This window comes from Antrostomus carolinensis, unplaced genomic scaffold (genome assembly GCF_000700745.2).
Source record: "Antrostomus carolinensis isolate BGI_N321 unplaced genomic scaffold, ASM70074v2 scaffold1700, whole genome shotgun sequence".
NCBI lineage: Eukaryota > Metazoa > Chordata > Aves > Caprimulgiformes > Caprimulgidae > Antrostomus > Antrostomus carolinensis.
The window spans coordinates 84,524-107,247 of NW_010286242.1; the positions used below are offsets into that span (position 1 = coordinate 84,524).

Genomic DNA, 22,724 nt, shown 5'->3' on the forward strand with positions numbered 1-22,724 from the left:
TGGGTGGTGCATAAGAAATTAATCTGTGCTTTAGCACACTGGATATTTTTGGACTGCAGTTTCTCTTACAGAACACGTATATTTGGTAATGTCAGAATTTTCTTTGAATTCTTGTCGGAAGGAAGAGTATGATAGAGCTGACAACAAAAAAAAATCCAAAAAAGTGTTTAGTCATTTCAGGTTCCGAGTTTTTAGTGAAATTTGATGGTGTTTGTTTTCAGTGACAAATTTCACTTGCAGATTCTGATTTATACACTAATAATGTATTTAAAGTAATAGATGTACAATGGTCAATACTGAAGAAAAGTATGATGATGACTTTGGAGAAAAGCAGAAAATTTTTTCAAATTTTGATTTTGGCAAATTCAACTTGAATAATAATTTTTAAATATTCTGAATTATCTAAAAATGTATTTAGAGGGCTTAATTTTGCCTGTATACTGCAAATAGTATACGTGATGCTTTGGGAACAACGGATACTTGGTACAAATTTTTTTTTTTTTTTTTTTTTTAAAAAAGCTCCACAATTCTAAAATATGGATTCAATAAGAAGCTACATAAGCCCTGTAATAATATGTTTATTATAATTTTCCAAGGCCAAGTTGCCAACTGTGATCTATGAATCATTAGAAGTCCTCTGGGCATGGTGCTTATTTCTCCATCTGGTTTCCGTCAGTCGTGTCCTTCTCCAAACTTCATAGTTCTAAGAATGTCTGTCAATGAAGGAGAAGGAAGCTTTTGTGCTGGTCAGCAGTCACAGAGATCTGATCCAACTGTGAATCAGATGGTCATGAAGGAGCCGGTGGTTAGGGATGGGGTGTTCCACACAGTAGCAAATGAATGAGTAGATTTCTGCAAGAGAATGGTGGTTCACACTATAGGAAACTGTTGCTTACCCGTAGTCTCAGCCCATTAATGGAATGAAAGATACAGACCTTTGATAGGAATGACTACTAGGTATAACTAGATTGCACTTTAAGTGGTGCCTTAGAAGAAATGGAGAGTGTTCATTTTTTTTTTCAGTTGCAAACATAGAGTTAGTGAATAAAAGTGAGATGGTTATTGCTGCTAGTGAAGAACATTTTTAATATTTTTCTTTCATATTTTCTTCCCCCATGATTCCTGTTTTGACTCTTTTCTTTAGAATATGGCAATAAAAGATTCAAGCAGGTTTGATTCAAGTGACATTAATGTCTCTTACCCTGTAACTGCCTCTTCTGGTTCCTAAGCAGGATGAAAAATCAGAGCCTAGGTTGAGCTGTTGGAACACATGTAGAGATCTGTGAAGAGAAATTAGCCTTCCTCACGGACTGCAAGACTAGCAAAAAGAATAATGACAAAAGCTATTGCTGAACAAAACAAATTATTTTTAGAAACCCAATTCTCTTAGCTCACCAAGTTGAAAAGAGGAGCCATTCTGTGCCTGTGTATCTGCCTGTCACTGTATAGTGTAGACACACTGAGTGTGAGTAATAAAGCTTTTTCAGAAGAATGGGAAAATCTCTCTATTACTCTTATACTATCTGTTCTTTTGAAGAGTGACTGATTAAAGAGCAGTGAATTTTAGGTCACAGTAACCTGTCCTTCTTCACAGATTCAGAAATGGTAATTTCTGTGTTACAACAGCGTACCAGCAGTTTATTACTTTGTTCATGTTTTTGAAAAGGTAAGAGATTATGTATTATACATAATTGAGTGAGGCAATATTTGTTACCCTATTATTCTTTCCCTTCTTTCCCTCTCTATTTTAGAGTGAATTTCAGTCAGATAAAATTAAAGCCATGCCCCAAAACTAAGGAAGGAAAGAAAAAGTGATTGCATTCATCTGGTAGGAAGTTCTAGTGATGTTGATTTAACTACATGTTTCTTCTGGGGGTACTAGTGAACTATGTAGTTTTATTTGCAAATAATTTTGTAACTATGTATTGGATGACATCTAAGCACTGAATATTATTTTGGTTGTGTTGTGGTATAAAGCAAACAGTGATGAAAACAGTAAACTGCAACAGTGGAACTGCACAGCTTCATTTTTTCCAAAGGTTTGGTGCTTGTGTTCACTGAAGTCTGAATTGGTGTTTAAAATGAGGACTTGCCAAGAGGAGATTATTTTTTAGTGTACGTTTCACTGGACAACAAAGCAATTGCTTCCTAAATTTTGAAATTATTCTGTATTACATTGGACACATTTTGGCATTTGAACAACTTTGAACACACATTTTGCACATAAGAAGAAATAATGCCATTCGACAATCTGGCAGAGAAAAAAATATTCAAAACTTGGATGGTTTTCTAACCTGTCCAGGGAATAGGACAGGGATTTTCAGGTTTTCTGTGGCAGAGATATAGATTGCCATAACATTCAGTTTGCTGTCTTTACTCTGCAGATGCATATCAGTTGATTGTGGGCAATTTGGAACCCTCAGGGAAAACTGCTCTTTCATTTTCTAGTGTGGTTCAGCTAGCAATGGTTGAGTTAAGAGACTGACTTAACGAGACAGTGTTAACGTAAATCCAGTCATTCTCAAAGAAAGAATAAAGTGATGTTAAGTCATTTGGTTAATTATGTAGTTAAAGCCCATTTAAGGTGATATAGTCTTGGCAGCACCAAGACTGAATCATGCTGAATTATGCTGAAAACCATAAATGAAAGGCCTAGATTCTGATCCTCTGAATCAGGTACAAAAACTGAATACAAAACATGCTGGCAGTGAGTTTCATTTCCTCTGGGTAAATAAAGCATCATAGGAGTGTTTGAGGGCTGCAGTAGTTTGCATTTGGTCAAGCTCCTAATCAAGTGGCGGTTTCCATTTTGACAAGGGCTGAAACAGAACCAGAAGTTTGAAGAAATGGAGTTAACAAGCTTCCTTCAGCTGCTACCTTTTCAGCAGAGAATAAAAAGAGAAATGTAACATGGATTCTCTAGCTAGTTACAGTGTCAGTAAGAGATGTAACTCAAAATTTCTCCCTTGTATTTCATTTTCACTATGCTTTTTTTTTAAAAAAAAAAACAAAAAAACCCAAAAAAACCAAAAAAACCCCCACCATAGGGCTGTATATTTTTTCTCCTGACTCATTTTCTGCTTTGTGAAGAGCTTCACAGATCTGTTAAGGAGAACTAAACTTTGCATAGCTGCATGAAATCTGAAATGCCTGAGTGAAAGAAAAGGATTAAGCAGATAATCTATCATAATTCAAACGATTTAAAGCATAGGGGTTTAAAAAGCAATAATTTTATATGGAGAAATTTTTTTAAAAAAAGAAGGAAGGTTATATTCATCACATACTGTCAATAAATAATTTTATTTTCTTAAAAGAATTTAAGAGCATTTTAAAACAGTAAAGAAATGTCTTTGTGTAGGCTTGGCCATAGGTAGGCTGCTTGTCCATGATGAGAAGAATTTATTCTACCTCTGATTGAAATGAACGATACTGATTTATTTCTAGTTCTTGTCCATGCTCCGCCATTTGCTAGTATTGTTTGTGAAAGAAGGAAATATGTGAGGACTTGATGCCTTCTGCCACATGCTGGATGAAGTGCTGTAAAGGGGAAGTAGAAGGGAAAGGAAATTGTCATTTGTGTAAACATCACTTTTGACCTTCACAAGTTGTTCCAGATCAAATCTTTTCATTGAGAATTGGACAAAGATATGAAGAATAATCCTCTGAACCATAATAAACATAATAATCAGAAATCAATCTTAAAAATAATTTCCACTATTAAATGTAGTGTAAATTGAAGGAGAAGAAAATGTGATTAAATCAGGGACAGGGGAGAAAGTCTGTAATGTTTTGGTTTTGTTTTGGTTTTTTTTCTATGGAATTCAATTTAGTGTTAATTTGCTGGAAGCTTACAAAATAGAGCAACAGTAAACCACTAATGGAGGAAGAGGATCGCTAACAAGGGGATGTGCAAATTTAGGAGAAAGTCAAAATACTGTCATTGCTGTTGAGGTAAATGATAAACTAAATGCTAGGTCCTGTATTCACAACCTATACACTACAAGGTTTAATTGAATTTTTCATGGAGGGAGAGAGAAAATATATGCATTTCACCTTGCAGGTAGAAACAGGTGTTTGAATTTTGCCTGTGACGTATTTTACAACATAACTGTTGTTAATTTTTCACAAAAATGCTTTCATTGCAGATTCCATGGTATGCTTTAAGCTGGTAGATACATGACATTTTTTTTTCCTTTACTACATGCTGTTTCCCTAGCTCTGCCATGAAGAGGACTTCTTTCCAATGTTACTTGCTACAGGGTATGGAAGGTCCTTTAAAGACCCCTAGTTTCATGTTGCTGATTTTAAATACATGACTGTGTCTGTCCTGTGACCATATATGCAAGGGTAGATCTTCAAGATGATAAAAAGCTCATTTTGGTATTACCTTGAGAGACCTGCCATCTTTCATCATTTTTTTCTTGTCTTCCTTATTTTTTTTAAGGAAAGTCAGGAGGACATATGCAATTGCATTGAGAATTGTAATTACCTTGTGAGAGATCCATTTCTTACTTCATAAATAGATTTTCAGCTGTAGGTTTGTTTTTAATGGATGAGTTCAGAAATTATGCTGAAATTGTCTGTGTGTGGCTTAGGAGGTTGCTGCACAAGGATGAAGCATGTGGTTTATTTAAATAAAATATAATCTTTATTTTTTTCTGTTACTTTTCAGTTTATGATTCATGAGGAAACACAATTTTGATAGTTTTAAGAAACACATGGCGAACAAATTTTATCTTTCATAAATAAAGATAAATTATTTCTGTTCATTGTTTTCCTCAATTGCAGTCATAATGTACAGCATGTGAGGATTAGAAATTGTGAAGTGAAATAGGTTCAGGTGAAATGAAATGGGACTAATCTACATCTTCCCAGAATTTAAACTGAATTTATTCTCTTTCATGTTATGGGATGGTGTATATTGCTCTAGATGTTTTCAAAAATGGGCTTGTCCCTTTGTATGTCTGTGAATGGAAAAAGAAGAAAATTGTTGAAGTAGACAGTACAATGAGTTGGTCTTACTATTTTGGGTATTGATTGCAATCCTAACACATTAGGTTTCATACCAAATCATATCCTTTATTAAACCAAGTAATGATTTAATTAATCTATTTCTCAAACTAGTCTTGGCCTTGCTTAGAACATGAAATAAACATGGATACTTGGCTTTTGGTCCAAGCTGTACAGTCTCTGAATTATTTTTAAAGCTCTTCAGTGGCTCAGACCACATCAGAGAGATTTATTCCATCAGTTAGTTCCAATTTTATATTATTTAAAAAAAAAATCAATTAAACTTTGTTTGATCAGTTGGTCAATGTTGATACAGTCTCCTGAAAAAATTTTGTTGCTTTGAGGTTTCTACACCAAAACAAAATGATACCTGAAGGATAGCTGAATGAGGGTGTTGTTCAGATGAAGAGACATTCAAATGCAGGTATGGAGAATGTAGTTTCTCTCAGAAAGGGAAGCCCAGAAGCTAATATTTGAAAAGTATTTGTTAACGTATACTAGTTGGTAGTATCTTTCAGTTACGTTACTGGGAGATTAAAGTCATCATTCATTTAGAAGTAAGTTTTTAAATGCTTAAGTATAAGATCAGATTTTTTTTACATTGTTTTGGTGATTATCAATTTGAAATAGAGAAAATAAGATGTTCTTTGTGACTAGTTTTTTTGTGGTTCTCAGTATTTATTCCTCCCACCCCCATCCTTAAAGCATTTCCTCATAACTTCCACAAAGCTTTAAATTTGGAGCTGCCACAACAATTGATTTTTATGAACTGAAAAAATTAAATATGACAAGCCCTAAAGCTAAATATTATTAGCATTGGAATTATTTTGGTTTTGATCTTTAATTCCACACGAGAAGTTTTCAACACTTAACTTTGTAAAGTGGAATACTACATTCCCATAGGGGGAGGAGCAGTAATCCTTTACATTCTCCCACCATTTTCAGATATTTCCTTGAGTAGGGTTATTTCCACTGTCCAGAGGTTAATTTTTTATTTTTTTTTAATTTCCCCTTTATGTATCGAGTCAAAATTTATTTTCAGTCAGTTCACGAATCAGAAATATTTTGCATCTTTATTGCTCCCCTTTCCATTTCTCTCCTTAAGACTATTTGCTAATCAACTGGTATTTTATACAGAAGATAAATTCTGTGCACTGATTAGACTCTTCCTGGTTTGTAGCCCTAAGAGTCTACAGTCTAATGAGCTCTTTTCAGGTTATTTATATTTTAAATATAAAACTTTATTATTAAGTATCAGCAAATGTATAAATCACAACAACAAAGATTGTATCTGTTTTGAAGGAGGACATGAAATAATGTAAATTTTATACAAAGTGAGAGTGAGGAAGATATTTGAAAAGTTATATTCAGGTTATCAGTAATGCATGCTTATATTATAAAGGTTTTATGAGCAAAGAAAAAATTAATTTCCTAGTCCTTGCATTGTTTTGAGTGACAAGGCAAAATCCTTTTGCAGTCCCTGTAACTATTTTACACATCTCATTTAATAAATGAGCAAGTATCCAAAGCATAATCTCTGTGCTTCCCTAGTGTGCCAAGGTTTTATCTTGGAAACCGCTATGAATAAACTTCAGTTATTTAAATTAATACAAATGCCTTAAGTCCCAGAATGTCTCAGTCTACACTAATAGCAAGCTGGATACAGAAACGGAGTGAAAACTTACAGAACCTTTCTCTTCAGCCTCAAGCAGTTAATTATCAACTTTTAAAGAATAAACCAAAATGTAAATATTTACTGATGTTACAAATCACAAAAAGCTTCCCTGCTACAGGTACTTAAGGAAGCAAGAAGCTGAGCATGGCTTGCCAGCCTTCCTTGTATAAATAATATTAATCATACCTTACCAAATTACCTGTTTTAATGTGCTTTTGCCTCATTTCATCTGGTGGCTGAGAGGTGTCAGGCGCAAGAAGGCCCTCCCCTTGAACAGCCCCCAGGGGAGTGATGTTCTCTTTCCAGGCAGTGGCTAAAAGGTCAGCTTCAGCTAGTAAGGAAGATTAATTTTAATTTAACAGTATGATGCGGTACAGCTTGAATGAGCAGAGAGAATCTCTGACTCTTTCTGTTTGCCTGTGTCATTAAGGAGGGAAGATGGATGCAATTGCATATATACAGCACTGCTTTCTCAGTAAGTGGGGGTGAAATACGTTTCATTGCTACCGCATGTAACTCTTAGTAATGAAATCATTAATAGTTTAAGACGGAGGGTAATATACACCTAATTAGTAATCTCAAAGTAAATTTAAGATTAATTGGTGATGCCAAATAATATTGTTGCTAAGACTTGGAAATAGCAAAGAAATAAGTCTGATTGAAAGTTTAATGCAGGTTTCTAGCTGATGATTTTCTACCCTGTTGAAAGCAGTCAGTGCTCTGTTTGGATTCATGTCAGGGTTTAATGAAGGGGAAAATACTAGGGGGTTCAGATAAATTGCTTCAATGTTCCACTGCTCTTAAGCAATTAGTTCCATGCCTGAATTGGGGCCTTGATGATTTCGTTTCTTTAGATTTTATACTAAGTAGAATGGTATGTAAATATGTTCCTGGCAGAGTTAATTAGATTTAGGAAAGAGAAGATAAGGAAAAGTAACATGGCAAGTATATTGTTTAGATTTTATGTTGTTTCTTATGATATTTTAACACTATGTTTTGTCTATGGTCTTCTCAAATACACCTGGAAAATTTTCCTTATAGACTACAGAGATGCAGAGCAGATTTGTGACCACAGAATAATAAGTTGTGGTAATGCTTAAAGATTTGCATGTTTGTGTAGTGTGTTATACAGGAGGATTTTTGTGTTAGTGTCTGTCTCAGACTCTGCTTTCATATTGCTGTTCAGTGCTAATCAGATAATCTAAAACCGTATTTCCAAAGTGCTTTTTGCTGGTGACTGCCCCAGTGTTTCAGGGATGTCTACAATCCAAAGTCAATGGACATTTTTTGGTCTTAATTACTGAGTTTCTCTTTGTGAAAAACAGGTATCGTGTATTTCTCCCAGGTTTACTGTACAAACTATTGATATCCTCAGCATGTACATATATCTATATATATATATATATTATTCTCATGGGGTTATTGCTCTCATCCTCTTCATTTACACTCTGTTAAATAACCTTTCCTAATATTTTTGTACCTCCAAGCTGCAAAGTGTATACTGTTTAAAAAATGCAAATCTACTTTCCTTATTCCATGTGCAGAGGATTGCTTGCCTCCAAAATTATATATTAATTAGACTTGATTCCAGCCCTTATTTTGTCTTATGCTTTAAAAAAATAAAACATTATATATTTAGGTAGGGACTTTCATCTAATTGAGTAGTGCCTAATATCAAGTTTGGTGCATTACTGACATTTAAGGTTGAACTAAAGTTCAAGTAATAAAATTAATTTAAAAAATAATAATAAAATAATAAAACCTGTTATTTGGAAAAAATAATAATTTTGTGTATTCTAGTATTTGCTAGCTATTGTATTTCTCTTTGATATCCTTGTGACAGGACCTTAGATGATACTGAGTAGAAGGAAAAGAAACAGCATTGCTTTAGGTAGGTGATAGAGCCATCTTCTCTTCTTTGGCACTGAGGAAGAATGAATGCACAGGTCACTCATTGCTTGCCCAGGGACTGTGAGTAATGAATACATGCCAGTCAGTTTTAAACTCATTGTTTTGTGATGTATTTTTCCTGAGAATCCTTCGAAAAATAGTGTATTTAAGTTTTCACACCTGTAAGTACGCACACAGTAAAACTATTGAGCTTTGTTAAAGTCGTTATATTTTGCTAAATGGATGGAGAAAATGGTATCTTTGTTGTTTAGAACACACTATGTAGCCCTTTCTTATTTAATGTTGTATTATGTAAGAAAACACATAAAGTTCTTTTTTTTTTTTCTAGTTTTCAAATTGTGTGGAAAATGGTTTGAAAAGAGCTTTGATTATTGGAGTATGATACATGGTGATTTCCCATTGTTTGAGAGCCCTGCAGATGAAAAGAAGGTTTTGTGACTTACGTGCATGTTTGTTCTCCCTAAGGAAGGGATGCAAAGTGTTTTTCTGATCTCTTTAAATGGGAATGAAGTGTTTTGAGATGGGCAGTTACTCACAGGCAATCTTAGTTATGGAAGATTTGGTTGGATCATAGAAGGACCAATATACAGTTTTGTACAGCTTTTCTTAAAAATTCACACAGGGAAAGCAGTGGCCCATAATACTTTGTTTTGATTAACTTAGAAATTTGTTTAGTGTTTATATATACACCATCTTAGCTTAACTGAAGATGAAAAATTGATTGTACAGTCTTACTTGAAGGCTGTGATATTATCTGTTCTGAAAACAGAACTTTTGGAGCATGAAGAGCTGTTTTTGAATGATGCTTTTGGCATCTAACCCTCAAAATTATTCAGCATATTTTTCTCATATCTGTCTTGAAATGAAAAATTATCTTCTATTTTCAAGTCACTTATAATTTTTTTAAAATTGTGATAAACTTTGCATAGAGATTTCCAAAATTACGCAGCATATCAATATAAATTCGAGACAATTGAATAATTACTAATGTCAGCAGAGATCACACTTTTTTAAAAAAACATTTGCCTCTCTAAATATGTTGCTTAAAATATCCCAATCTATGAAAAAACATTTAGCTTGTTGAGCTTTAGCTGATGTTATGCTTAGGTTCAGTACATTTCATCCTTTTTCAGTGCCACAGGACTGAGTTTTTCACCTGCTGGGGCATGACGTTTCCATGACAACAGTTGATCTTGTTTGCTATTCTCTCCTCTTTGTGCATGACAAAAAGGAAAGCTTTTCGAGAAATATTTGTGAAAGCTGATCTAACTAATTGCATTTTAATTATCAGTGAAATAGAACAAGAAAAGGCTTGCTCTATTTCAGTAGAACAAGAAATTTCTATTCTAATAAACAGCACAAAGAACTTGACAATTTAATCGAAGTTGACAAGATCTCTCCATGAGCTATCCCTATATAAAAGCGTCTGCAACTGGTGTGTTCGCGGAATACTAACGTACATGGTCTGTAGAAGATCCTATGAGGTATTATACTGAGAGATCTCCAAGTTCACATTGCCACTCACCAGTCTTCTGTATATGTTCCGTTGGTCAGCAAATGGAAACCTTCATGCCTAGCAGATAACTGAATAGATGCTTTCTGTTGCAGCCTTATCCCTAATGAGCTCCAGTGGTGATCAGAACAACTTTGTTCATGTTTTTCAGCTGATGTATTTTGTTTGTTCTGCCATTAGTGAAATTGAAGTAAGTGGAAAATGTGGATAGCAAGTTCCTTATGAATTATCACAAAGTGTGAGTGGAAGTTCATGCATGTGCAGAAACCACTAAAACTACATTATGCATTTTGATTATTTTAAAATACTTGGTAGCATTTGGATTGACCTACATAAATAAGGTGGATCTTTGACAGATCCACTGGACTCAAAGCAAAAGAACAACTTACAATCAATTGGAAATGCAAAATAAAAAATATATAGGATGGTGGTAAAATAAAAAGAAAGTGTTTGTTAAGGGAGCAGTAGGGAATGTCCCCTTCAGACAGTGCCAGCTTGATAACAGCATTCAAATGGGGTTAATGTTTAAACCACACTGTGTTTCCTTTGTGATTTAATACAAGACCAAAGACCTTGTTCACTCCTTTCTCCCTTAGCAGTGAATAAATTCAGATTATTTTTTTCTTTCCCTTAGGTATAAGTTGTCCCTGAAGGAACTAGAACTGTGCCATCGTAAATAAGAATTAGACTTTCTGTCTCTCAGATACATTGACAAATTTATTGTGTTGAGAAATGAGTGTAAAAATAATTGAAAGAAAACCCCCTGAATAAATATTGATTTTGCTTCAGACTACAAATCAAATTGATTAACTTCCTAATACTGTCTGAGGGAAAACACTGCTGTAATATTAAGTTTAAGATTAATTCACTACTAAAGACTGCAGAAATATATTTTTGATGTATCTTTGGCTATGTTTATGTTCCCAGCAGCTGGATGTTATTTGGAAGGTGGAACACAAATGTTTGGAGGTTTTTTTAAAGGAAATACTAAGTAATAGTTTGACTTACTTGAGGTGCGGGGTAAGCTTCAGGAGAGTAGCCTGAACAGAAGCTAAAGCATGTTGTATAGGTGCTCTGGGTGGCTAAATTAGGAACAACTCTGCTGTTGGTGGTAGAATTTCTTTGGTACAAAGCTTGTATTAAAGCTTATGCCTATCAAAATATTTTTATATGGTCACTGATGAAAGAATTATCAATATTGCATCATTTTAGTTATTGGAACAGCCTTAGATGGAAAGTATTCCAGTGTTAACATATATAAATAACTCATTATTGATGAGAATTGACCTCTCCCTAGCCCTTATTTTTCTTTGAATTTGATAGGTTTAAAATTACCTTGAATTGATTATTCCATTATCAGCTATACATTTATATACTACTTTTCCAGAACAAGATTATATATGATGTTGTCATTAAGGAATTAAGCAGCTATCCAGTAATAACATTTCATTGCAAATGCTGAGAAGGTGCTGAAAACATAAGTTATATAATTTCTGTCTTTGCTTGTTGGGATAGTGTTTGACACTTTCTGCAGAAGTTAACAAGAAAAAAAGTAATGCCACCTACTGCCAGTTAGAGGCTTCATTCTGTCTGTGTTGTGAACTGGAAGTGTGCAAAGACATTTGGTCTTTTGCTTTTGAATATAGAGTCTAGTTAATGCATTCCACGTACCTTGTGGAGGAAGCAAGGCATCATAAGATAATAGGAAATACTAAATAATGTTATTGGGGGGAACATCTGCTTTTTTACTGTCTTCACTATTACTTCATTCAGCCACAGTAGGTATAAAGTCCAAAAGTAATGTCTTGAAGAGAACTTGCACATTTGGTAATTCGTTATAAATAGCGGCAGCAAGAATGTCTGCTGTGTTATTTATTCATGAGTATATGTGCTATAATAAAAACATTGCACTTAGGTATAGCTAAAGTTATCTCTTTACCCATTTTCATTCTTAAAAGAGGTGAGAGGATCTTGTCACGTTCATACTATGGGCCATAAGTGAAGAAAATAAGATGGAGAGTGCAATGAAAAATTTTCAGTGATGGCCATAGTCCATAGCAGCAGCAAATCAAATATAGTTACATGTCATTCTAAAATAGGGGAATCTTCCAGAAGTTCAGGTGAATCTGATGTTGATCTGTCCTTTGCCTCTCTGATGCTGCAAAACATGGCAGTGTAAATCAGTGTTTTTACAGGGGTGATGGATTTGAGGTGGTGGAAAAGATTGTGTGGAAAAGTTATGAGAAACAGTTGTGTGAAAAGCTAATACTCCAAAGAACATACCAAAAAGAGTGTGAATGAAATGAGTTGATATTGCAAAGCTTGTCATCTTAAGAGTCTTATTGAAGTGAAAAATAATACTATGCATTAATTGTTTGTTCTTCCTCCATAACATCTGGTCCTTGTGGCTCCAGTGCCAAGACAGTGCTGATTTCCAAGTCCAATAAACTACTACAGTTCCCATGTTCCTTATTTAGTAGTGCTTTTTAAGAAGTACTATTTTTATATAGTGTTTCTTATGCTAAATTCAGCTTACTGATTAGAGGGGTAAAGCTGAATTTGTTTTCCTTTGTTAGAACAAAGTGTAATTTGCATGGAAAAGTTTCTATTTTTAAAATGAAGGAAATTGAACTGTGATTTTATTTAAATGCAAGCATTTCTGAGTAGATCTTCCTTTATTTTAAGACTGGTAATGGAAAAAACTTAGGTATGCCTGGTAATATTATCTGTAGAAATTCCGTAGTTTTTAAATATTAACAACCTAAAATGTCAGACTACTTCCCTGTAATACTTGCTAACATGTACTTCATCATGACAATCAAGAAGAAGAATCAAATGGAAATAGTAAAACACCTCAAAAAAAAAAAGTCTTTGGTTATTTTTCATTGCATTTAATAATTTGCCAGTAACTTAGAATATGTAGTTTATTAAAAGTGCAGCTTTCTAACTGTCAGAGTTGATAACTGTGGAAACCAGTACTGGATAGAACTGTACCTTTCATGGGACAGGGAGGGGACATTCAGCATCTTTCAGTGCTTTCTTTGATCCCACTTTTATCTTACTGGTACGCATCCAGAGCTGTCAGATATAATGGAAATGGTGACAGAACATTAACTCACAGTAACAGAACAGCAGCATCTCTTGTGAAAGCCATTTTTCTCTGCTTGCTTCTGGTTCCACTTTGCTCAGTGCTATATTATATAGTGGTTAGAATTATGCAGGTCAGCCTGTATTTTTCTTGCATCATCCACGTGCTAATTACAAAGAGAAAATCAGGAAGGTTTCACTGGCAGTTTGTTGTACAGGCTGTGCCTCAGTCTAGCTCTGTTAGTTTGTCCATGTTGAGGTTCTGAAATAGTTCTGCTGTGTACTATTAAGGATGAGTCAGCTTTGCCTTTAAAATCTAGCTCTTACAAGAAGAAAAAAAATGAATTGGTGGTGATGAACCTGACCTTAGAAGTGAGTCATTTACAGGGCAAAAATTCATGAGAAAAGATGAGAAGTTTCTTCATTTTTCCTTTTTAAGTACCTGTAGACTAGAGGTTTTCACTTTCCTCTTGGATTAATTCTATTCATGTGACATCAAAATAGAGAACTATCACAGGGGATTATAATCAGAGTGTTTTAATACAGTCATTCCAGGTTACTGGCAAAAATAAGTCTCAAAGAAAAAGAGCTACAAATAAATGAATAGTGTGTAACAGTTTTTTAAAAAACAAAAATAATTGATGGATGAGCAAACTAGCACACAGGGCAACAGATGCCTTTCTCCAGGCAATGTAGAACCTTGTTACCCAGACAGTGGTGTCAGATTGTATTAAATCTACAGAAGTCATCCTCCTACCGTGAATTTTTAGTCAGTCCTCATATCTGTAGGAGAATTTCTACTTTTGCTCTGTTATGAACACACGTTTTTGCCTTCACTTCTGCACTTAAAAAGATGCAACTTATATATAAGGTAACACAATTTATTTTTAATGTCTTTTATTTTTAATTTTTCATGGATGCTTCTTTATTAGTCATCTCATATTTTGTGAAGTATGTACTAGTGTGTGAGCCTTTAAATATGTGTAGTGCTCTGGGCACCCCTTAAAAATGGCACACTACAGGACTGCTTGTGTTTGTGTACATTTGGGAGGGCTGTCAATTTTCTGATTCAGTTTACTTTGCAGATTCTGAAAAGATCATCCTTAGTGGTGTTTTCTTAAATCAAAATGTCTATCTGAGCTGAGAATGCCTGAAGCATTTGTTACATCCAGCACGAAATATCCGTGCTGTTTGGATTTTTGTCTGATATGCTAAAGGCTTTTCAGATTCTTTTTGCAAATTATGCTACTTATGGTCCTGACATGAATACAGCTTGATTGACATACCACCACATATGTAATATACATAAGTATGGTTTATGCTTCTTGTATTTAACTTGGTAAAAAAGCTTAAGCAGGAGCAATCTAAGCTCTGTGCAGCTTCTGCCTACATACATTAGAACAAGTCTGGGTTTGGTTTGTTCAGTAGCTAGTTGATGCTAATCTGTGACAATACTTTCACTTTTTTTGGGGGGAAGGTGAAATAGTTCTACGTACAGCTTCTGTTGTTTCTTTCCTTAGCATTAGTTTTCCCCACTCATTTCTCTGTAATTTTTTTGGATGCATGCTCGACTAGTAATTACATTGCTTCAAGCCCTTGATTTTTTTAAATGGGTATTGTGTAGCAACTTCATTAGAAATGGAGTGACAGAGTGTTCAACTAATAATTGAAACCCAATGTCAAGATTCTGGAGAGTGGTGAGAAGCTTTTTTTAGGAGCAGGAAGTACTGTTTCCTTTTCACTTGCATGTTAGTCTGCTATCATTTAGTCAGCATTCACCTTTATACTGTCTTGGGCTAACTGCCTCGATGAGTTCTTAATCTTCACTCTACTTGTCTTTATTAGCAGCTGCAGTGGATTGATTTGCATGGGTTAAATGGTAGACCCCATTTGACTCTAATAAAATGTTGCTTCTTAGGCGCAATTAAATTGTCGGAATTGTTACATAGAGTGAATTAATGAAGAAGAGGGGAGAGGGCAGCAGGGGAAAAAAGGACAAAGCTCTCATTAAATTTGTAAAAAGAAGTCAAAAGCTATTTGTATTAAAAAAATAGAAAGGATGAGGATAGAGTGCATGGTAATGCTTTCCACAGGTTTGGTTTTTTGGACTGGTGCCAGTTTATTGTCAAGAAGTTTAAAAATTTGAATTGTGTCAAGCTCTGAAATGAATTGGGAAATCCCACAAAATCTCTTTTGAGGTCCATGCAATAACAGAGTGGTGCTTCTTTGCAAGTTCCCTTTAGAATTTGTCAGAGTTATTGAAAGTGGGGTAGGCTGTAGCAGAGAATCTCTAGCATTTGCAGGCCAGCTGGAGGCACGAAGCACATATCCAGCCTACTGCCAGTAAGTCTTGTCATTTGTGAGGGCTGCCCTGTGTATTTGCTGACCTCTTCTTTATGTTGACTTGGAGGTTCTGTTCGGAATTGTCACTTGTAAGAGCTGAACTGAGAAGTGTTGCCCTGTTGTTAATGCATTCAGTGCTAGTTGCCAAGTAAAGGAGAGAGAATGGAAAAATACTCTATTGAATTCACTATAGCGTCTTAAGGAAGCATCGTCCTCCTATGTGAGAAGAAACAGAACTGAGATTTTCAAAAGGCATCTGTCTCCCTTAAAATGTATTTGAAGTTTCAAAGTTCTTTCAGAATCCAACCATAAAATCCTAATGAAGACAACTCCCAACATAGTAAAATGATAATGAAATGTGTTGGATGCCCCTCCAAATGAAAAAAAACACCCTTTTGTGTGCCACTCTGGCCCCAGTCAAATGAGCATATGCCCAATGGTGGTGTGACAGCACTTTTGAGAAAAGCAGTCGTGAAATGGCAACTTTCAGAGACTGACTGTGGGCTCATAAGAATTTATATCATAAATTTTAATTTTCTGGTTTGTACAAGGAAGAAAAAAGTAAAAATGTCCTTTTCCTCTGCATGATTTCAGTTCTCTTTTTTTAATATAAGAATTGCTTATTGGGTGGAGTTAACTTTGGTCTTTTTGGTTGAAGGTTTATATTTAAATAATCTGAAAAATATTGAAGTGGATATTGTTAAGGGAGCAAATCACTGAAGTCAGTGGATTAGGCAGCAGATCACAAACTGTAATGATGCATAACTATCATTTGCAAAAATCCAGGTGGTATTTCACAGCAGTAAGGAGATGGTGAGAAAAGGAGAAGTATAATGAGTATTGTAAGTGTGGTTCTCCAAGTAACAGTTAGCATCTGGAAACATTCAACACTTGAGAAACTGGTCATGAGGAATTTTGAGAGAGAACATAACTGTTTGTTGAAGTACAATTCATGTATTCTAAACAGAAACTAGCTTGTCTTCCCCTTTGGGCAGCAGTATGTGCTGCTTCAGTTAACCACGTCATGGGTTACTTTCAGGGACGTGACTGATAATACTATGCAGTAGCTAAACTATTGCAAGTGACTCTACCAGAATTCTTCTGTCAGAGCCCTGTTGTAAGGGTTCATTGTTATTGAGAGATGACTCAAGTCAACAAATGATTGAAATTAATATTGTGGGAATTTCCGAGTTGACAGTAATTGAATCTTGAATCGTTTCCAAAAGGCATAGCCCAATAAAGGAACTTGGCTAAAATTTACAAAACTTTGGTTCAGTTTCTGGCTTTTACCACAAGTTATTGCTATGAGGCCTTTGATCACTCATTTGTTCTCTGTTCCTTAGTACTTTTTATGAGGGCAAGCAATCTAAATATTGTAAGTGCACATGTATTTGTCACTTCTAAACGCACTGATAGTATATACAAATACCTTCTATCCTTATTGCAAGTACTGCAAGTGGAAATTTTGCACCTGAGTTTTAGTTGCTGGGTGTCTGTCTGTGTATTTCTAGGCTAGAAGTGTGCCATTATTTCCTGCTACAGTTTCAGGTGATTCTTGATCTTTATGGATTTAGTTGGGATGCAGAACATAGGTGGGCTTTATTCTGGCAAATGTGAAGGAATACTGAGAGAAATTGCCACTATGATGAACGGAGATACAAGTGAAAAGAAATAGGCTTATAACTAAGGACCAATGAAACTGGGATAGTTACTGTCCTATTTCTATTAATCCTTGCAAATAACATGATAAAATCTGTTTTCTTCAGGTAGGACTAACAGCCAGCCCAGTTCCTGTGCCATCTCTCATAAGCTGTTTTCCATTCTGGAGAATTTAAGTAGGGTGTGAAAGATGCTGGCCTAGACTACCATCAATTACTCCCCCTCTCCTTGCCCCTCTCCCTCTGCCCGCCCCCATTTCTGTTTGAATTCTTTTTAATAACATTATTAAAACCTGGTAACTCATTGTCACTTGTTCCCAATTAAAAGTCATCTGAGCAGTACTGATTTGTAACAAATGCAAATTGATCTATTAAAGTCAATGTCAAATCTGGCTTGACAGCCTGCAGTTCTGAGGGTTTCAGAGCAGGTAGTGTAGCTTATTTTCACCTTGTAAAGTCCAGAATAGACACACAATACATTACAAGTGACTTTCAGCAATTAACAGAACACAGTGGTTTATTTGCATATCCAAAGAACTGTTTTGTGCAATTTGTTGATATTATAAAAATATTTACTGATTTAATTCACACTTTTGAAAATGCTACATGAGTGAAGAAATTCTTGTTTTGGCCCTCAGGACTGTCTAGCATCTCACAGAGCCTGACTGCCACTTTTAATTGCACCATGAACAACAGATTTAACTGACTTGAGCAATTATAATTGCTCCTTATGTACGAGGTGACAGGTATATCTGCAGTCAGAAGACTCTGAATATTCTGCAGTTTGTCATCTTAGTTTAGTTCAGTGCAGTAGCACTTAACACTTAGTCAAGAGAACGGCTTCCCCCAGATTATATGCTCTGATACTGTACGATGATGGTGCTGTAACATGCCATTACTTAAGCTGAACTAATTTTCACTGTCCTTTGTTTATATGCAAATTTAACTTATCAGGCTGGCGTTCCAGGTGTGGGCAGAAATGCAGTATCTTCTGTGGAATTAATCGATATGTTAAAATCACTGTTACTCAGAAAAGGCCTTCTATGTGTGGAATGTTTTATAAAACTGGCATTTTAATCTCATTTTCTATAGAACAAAATATTCACGTGATCATACTCTCTGTTTAGCTGACCCTATAAATTTTGAACCCAGTGGTTAATTTCAGTCAGGCTTGGATGTCACACCTTCTTAGCTATTAGTCAAGTAGCCATTAGGCAGAAATCTGTAAGCTTCACTAGTTCTAATGCTCAGGTAATGAAGCTCAGGAAAAAAATTAGATAAAGAGTTTAACAACTTTTGTTCATTAAAAACCCTGGTTTTCTATTCAAAACATACATCTTGTGTGCAGAGAGTTACTAAATTGATTTAAGAAAGGTGTGTTTAAATAGCAATTTTTTTGGTTCAGGTAGTATCAAAAACATTTAAATATCAGAATTTTGAAATCCTTTTTGAGGGCTTACATTGGGAAATATAAAATTGTCTCTTTTTTTGTGTATTGAGAATTTTAAAGATAAGTTCTGATAAAGCATTACGTGAACAGTTTCTTAATACCTTAGCAGAATTAGTAGAGAAATCTGCTGATAGTGTGGATTTTAATGGTGCAAAATCATAATTTATTTCAAATCCCTCAAGGATGGGTCCAGTTTTGCCCACTTTATTATAATTTTTTGGCAAATATAGCTAATGTTTTCAGAAGATAATGTGTCATGCATACTGTAGGATGGAAAGATTACAGATTGCCCGGAACGACTGATTGAACTTTCATAAGGAATTGAATTTAAGATTTAATCTCAGGCAACTACCCTTGTGAACTTGTGCAAAAAAGAAATTGTCTGAAATATCAGAGGATGCTGCTGTTTTTTCCTGAGCTGCATGTATTTTGATTTGTGTGACCTGACAAAGCATTTCCACCCCTCTAGTCTGACCTTTGACTGTATATTTGAGTTTTATTTACTTTTCCTTTTTTCCTGAGACTGCAGATAATACCTTGATCTTTAGGCATGGGTTACTTTCCTTTTGACTTCCATCTGCATTTCTGATTTGCCTGCCATTGTAGTACATAGATGCTCTACTCAGATTCTAAAAAAATGGATATTAGAATGTGTGTATACAGATATATTTTATAAATAGATATACACTGTAAATAAAGTGAAATATATGAATATACAGATGTGTACATGAGTATACTTTCCAGTTGTTGGGTTTTGCACTCAAAATGCCTTCTGAAGGCCTAAGTTGATAGCATTACTTTTTTTTCTGGGAGCGAAGTCTCTTTCTTTTCCCAGCTCTAAGTGAGGCAGCCAGGTTTGAGCTCTTTGTTCCATCCACAGGGAGATTTTTATTATTATTATTATTATTTTTATAGGCACCAGGCCTGTGAAGTCAGGTCATTTCTCTTTGCCTGCACATCTTTAATCAGATCATCTACTGAAAACATGTGGGTTTGTGATAGAGCCAACTGTAATTGCAAGCTAATCTGCTGCTTCTGCACCTTCAGTGCCTTTGGCTCCGTGCCTGATATTACTCTTAATAGTTTGTTAATACCAAATAATGCAAAAACATTGCTTCCTTAAGCACTTAATAGGATGTACTGTAATGGAGATAAATGGTCTATAACACTCTTTACTTGTGTTTTAGGAAAATGAACTGAAGGATGCTGTGCAAGAAAAGAATCGACTGAGCCTTCAGTATGCAAGTGTGTCCCACAAAGCACTGCAACATGACCAGGTAACATCATAAGCACAGATCTCATACATTTATTTGTTACAGAAATCAGACTGCAGAGTGGTTTAAAGTGGATCATATAGTGGTTTTTTTTTTTTCTGATGTGCTTGCTTCTACTTGAGAACATAAAATATTTTAATTAAAAATAAACTAATTTTATTATGAACAAATTTTATTTTCAAGTGAAAATTTAAGACACACTGATAGACTTCAGAGGGGTATATCATTCCTCTGATTTGTATTTTCTTAGTATTGTAAATTGGTATTAGGCTTTGGTAAAAATACTTTTTCAGTGATCTTGATGAGACTTAGTTGAAAAATTATCTTTTTTTTCTGAAATACACTGATAGACATAATTGCTATCTAGTAGCTTTTTTCCATACCTGTGTGCATTTGTTGTTTAAAATTTTCATTTTAAAATTTCTCAATAAAATGTTGAAATGGTGTTGTGCAGCAGCAAATGTCCAAAACTCTCTTTCCCCTGTAGCATGGCATGGTCTCAGCTATCCCAGGTCCTGATATAAAAACTGTTTTAACAGTAAGAATTTTTCTTCAATTCTTTTTTTGTACCTGTTATGGGACAAAAAATGTCTTCCTGTCTTCAGTGTGATTATATCTATGGCAAGTACTGCTTGATGTGACTGTCATGGGAGGAGAGACTGCTGTGCCTTACCTCACCACATATGCATTCAGTGGAAGAAACATCATGAACCAGCCACTTTACAGGGCTACATTTAGCTAAAAATAAAACTCCAATCTGGGATTTCTACAGGGCTTAAGTGAGTTGCTCGGCAACCTCATTCATATCACAAGAGCTGTATCGTAGGCTCTGATGAAAGCCCATCCTCAAAGCTTGCAAAGCAGTGGTAGCTGCATGCCTTGATATCTCTGATGTGCATGTGTCAGAGTGTCACTGCTGAATTTTCAAACCAAAGGAGGTCCGATTATGTCCCTGAGACAATGCAAATTACCAAAATTCAGAGATGGCTATGCATGTACTCTACATTTTGTGTATTGCACCTGGTATTGAAGCAGACCTGAAATTTCCTGTTGCTGAGGAATTTAAATTGTTTTTTATATAAAAAGGCAGTGTAATAATACTTTATGATAGGAGGAAGCCATGTGTATCATAGCATCACTTAATTTTATTCATCCATCTGTCTAGAATTTCTCCCTTTCCTAATGTTTTTGTCTTGTCTTTATTGCTGTTTACACATTGCCTTTACTCTTTACTTCACGAGGCACATAAAGCCTTACTTAGGCAATTTTATATTCTAGCTGACACAGGAATAGCATGCAGCATTAATACAGTGTAGGCTCAGTACACTGGTGACATTAAAAATGTTAACCATCTTACTGTCAGAACGTGAAGAACTATGAAGTTAATAATGCTTTAGTATAGGTAATGGTTGTCTCTTACGATAGTGAAGAGCTTGAGGTACATTGAAAAACCTAGTAAAAGCAATTGAAAATACAAGGTTAAAATGTCAACCTTTGACACATTAGCCACTGAGTTAGTAATAAAATTACCTTTTACTATTGTAGTGTCAGAATTTGTCGTACTATGGGTATTTGTTTCTTCAAATATATTAAATGCTGTGGAAGGCACAATGCAACAGTTCTGAATGCCTGTGCTACTAATTTAATATCACATCCTCAGTAGGATCAAAGTCTTGCTTCAAGTGTACCCATTTGCTTTTAACAACTTTAACAATATGCAATCTTTGTAGGATACCTTGAATGTTAACAAACCTTATGTTTCCCTTCTTGCATAACAGGTTTGCTGAGGGAATTACTTGGGGTTTTCTGTTTGTTTGATTTTTTGATTTATTTTTTTTACAACACAGTGAGGTTGAGGATAGATTGTACATTTTAGAATACATTTTACTATTCAGAAAGTGTGAAATTATACAACTTTGGATGTGGAGGTTGGAGCAGAATTCTAACAGAGTTAGGGCTCAGCCCTGAAGGGGAAAACCTGCCTAAAATAATTTATTCTTTTTCACCCTTGAGAGCTGGCCTGAAAAACAGGCCAACTTTATCCAAGCAACTGGGGCTGGAGGAGTGTTTATGCATTCTGTTATGTAGCGCAGATAAAAACTACTGCTTATTTCTGCACAATGTAGTTGCTGAAATTTGACTCTAGAAAGGAGTAGGTAGAAGGCTGGCTACCTTCAAATCCACAAAATAAAGCTGAAGTTGTACATTGCACATTATTTAGTTTTGGTACTCTGCATGAGAGAAACAAAGTTGCACTCCTGGAGTGGGGTACCTGTGAAGAAATTTTGTCATTAGGAGTGCTGTGACACTCGTTTTCCTGTTCATCTGAATATGTATGGTCTAGTGCTTTTATGTAAAAATAGAATAGAGATTATACATTCAGAATTTATTTCCACAATAACCTGGAATCATACAATTTTCATGGTAATTTCTGAATAATGTTTTCTGAACAAAGTAAGTCCTTTGAGAAATTGATGGGTCACTAAAGTTAGAAGTTTAGAATTAAGGCAAACAGTGGGTTATAAGGCTAACAGAGATTTTCACCAATGAAATAAACTGCTGTTTGTTTTGGTGTTCTGGCTTTCAATAACTAGTTTCTGTTTCAGTATTCAGGAAGTAGAACACACTTTAGCAGTATTCTGGCCTTCATAACTGATTCAATTAAGAGTGCATTCAGTAAGTGTTAAGGTATGGGATGAAAAATAAATTGGTTGTTGCATTGAACAGAGAAACATCATAGATCAAAATGTTACCCCCTTCTGTCATGAAATTAGAACTGTTTATGATGGCACTCTATTTAGGC

At 35.0% G+C, this 22,724-nt stretch overlaps 1 protein-coding gene across 1 annotated transcript in view; it reads left to right on the top strand.

Annotated features, from left to right (window-relative positions):
• Nucleotides 1-22,724, top strand: part of RIMBP2 (RIMS binding protein 2) — a 126,614-nt gene that overhangs the window by 45,564 nt on the left and 58,326 nt on the right. Inside the window, exon 2 of the mRNA XM_010175304.1 lies at nt 19,835-19,924. The gene's annotated coding sequence lies outside the window, so the exon portion shown is untranslated. The remainder of the gene's footprint in view (nt 1-19,834; nt 19,925-22,724) is intronic.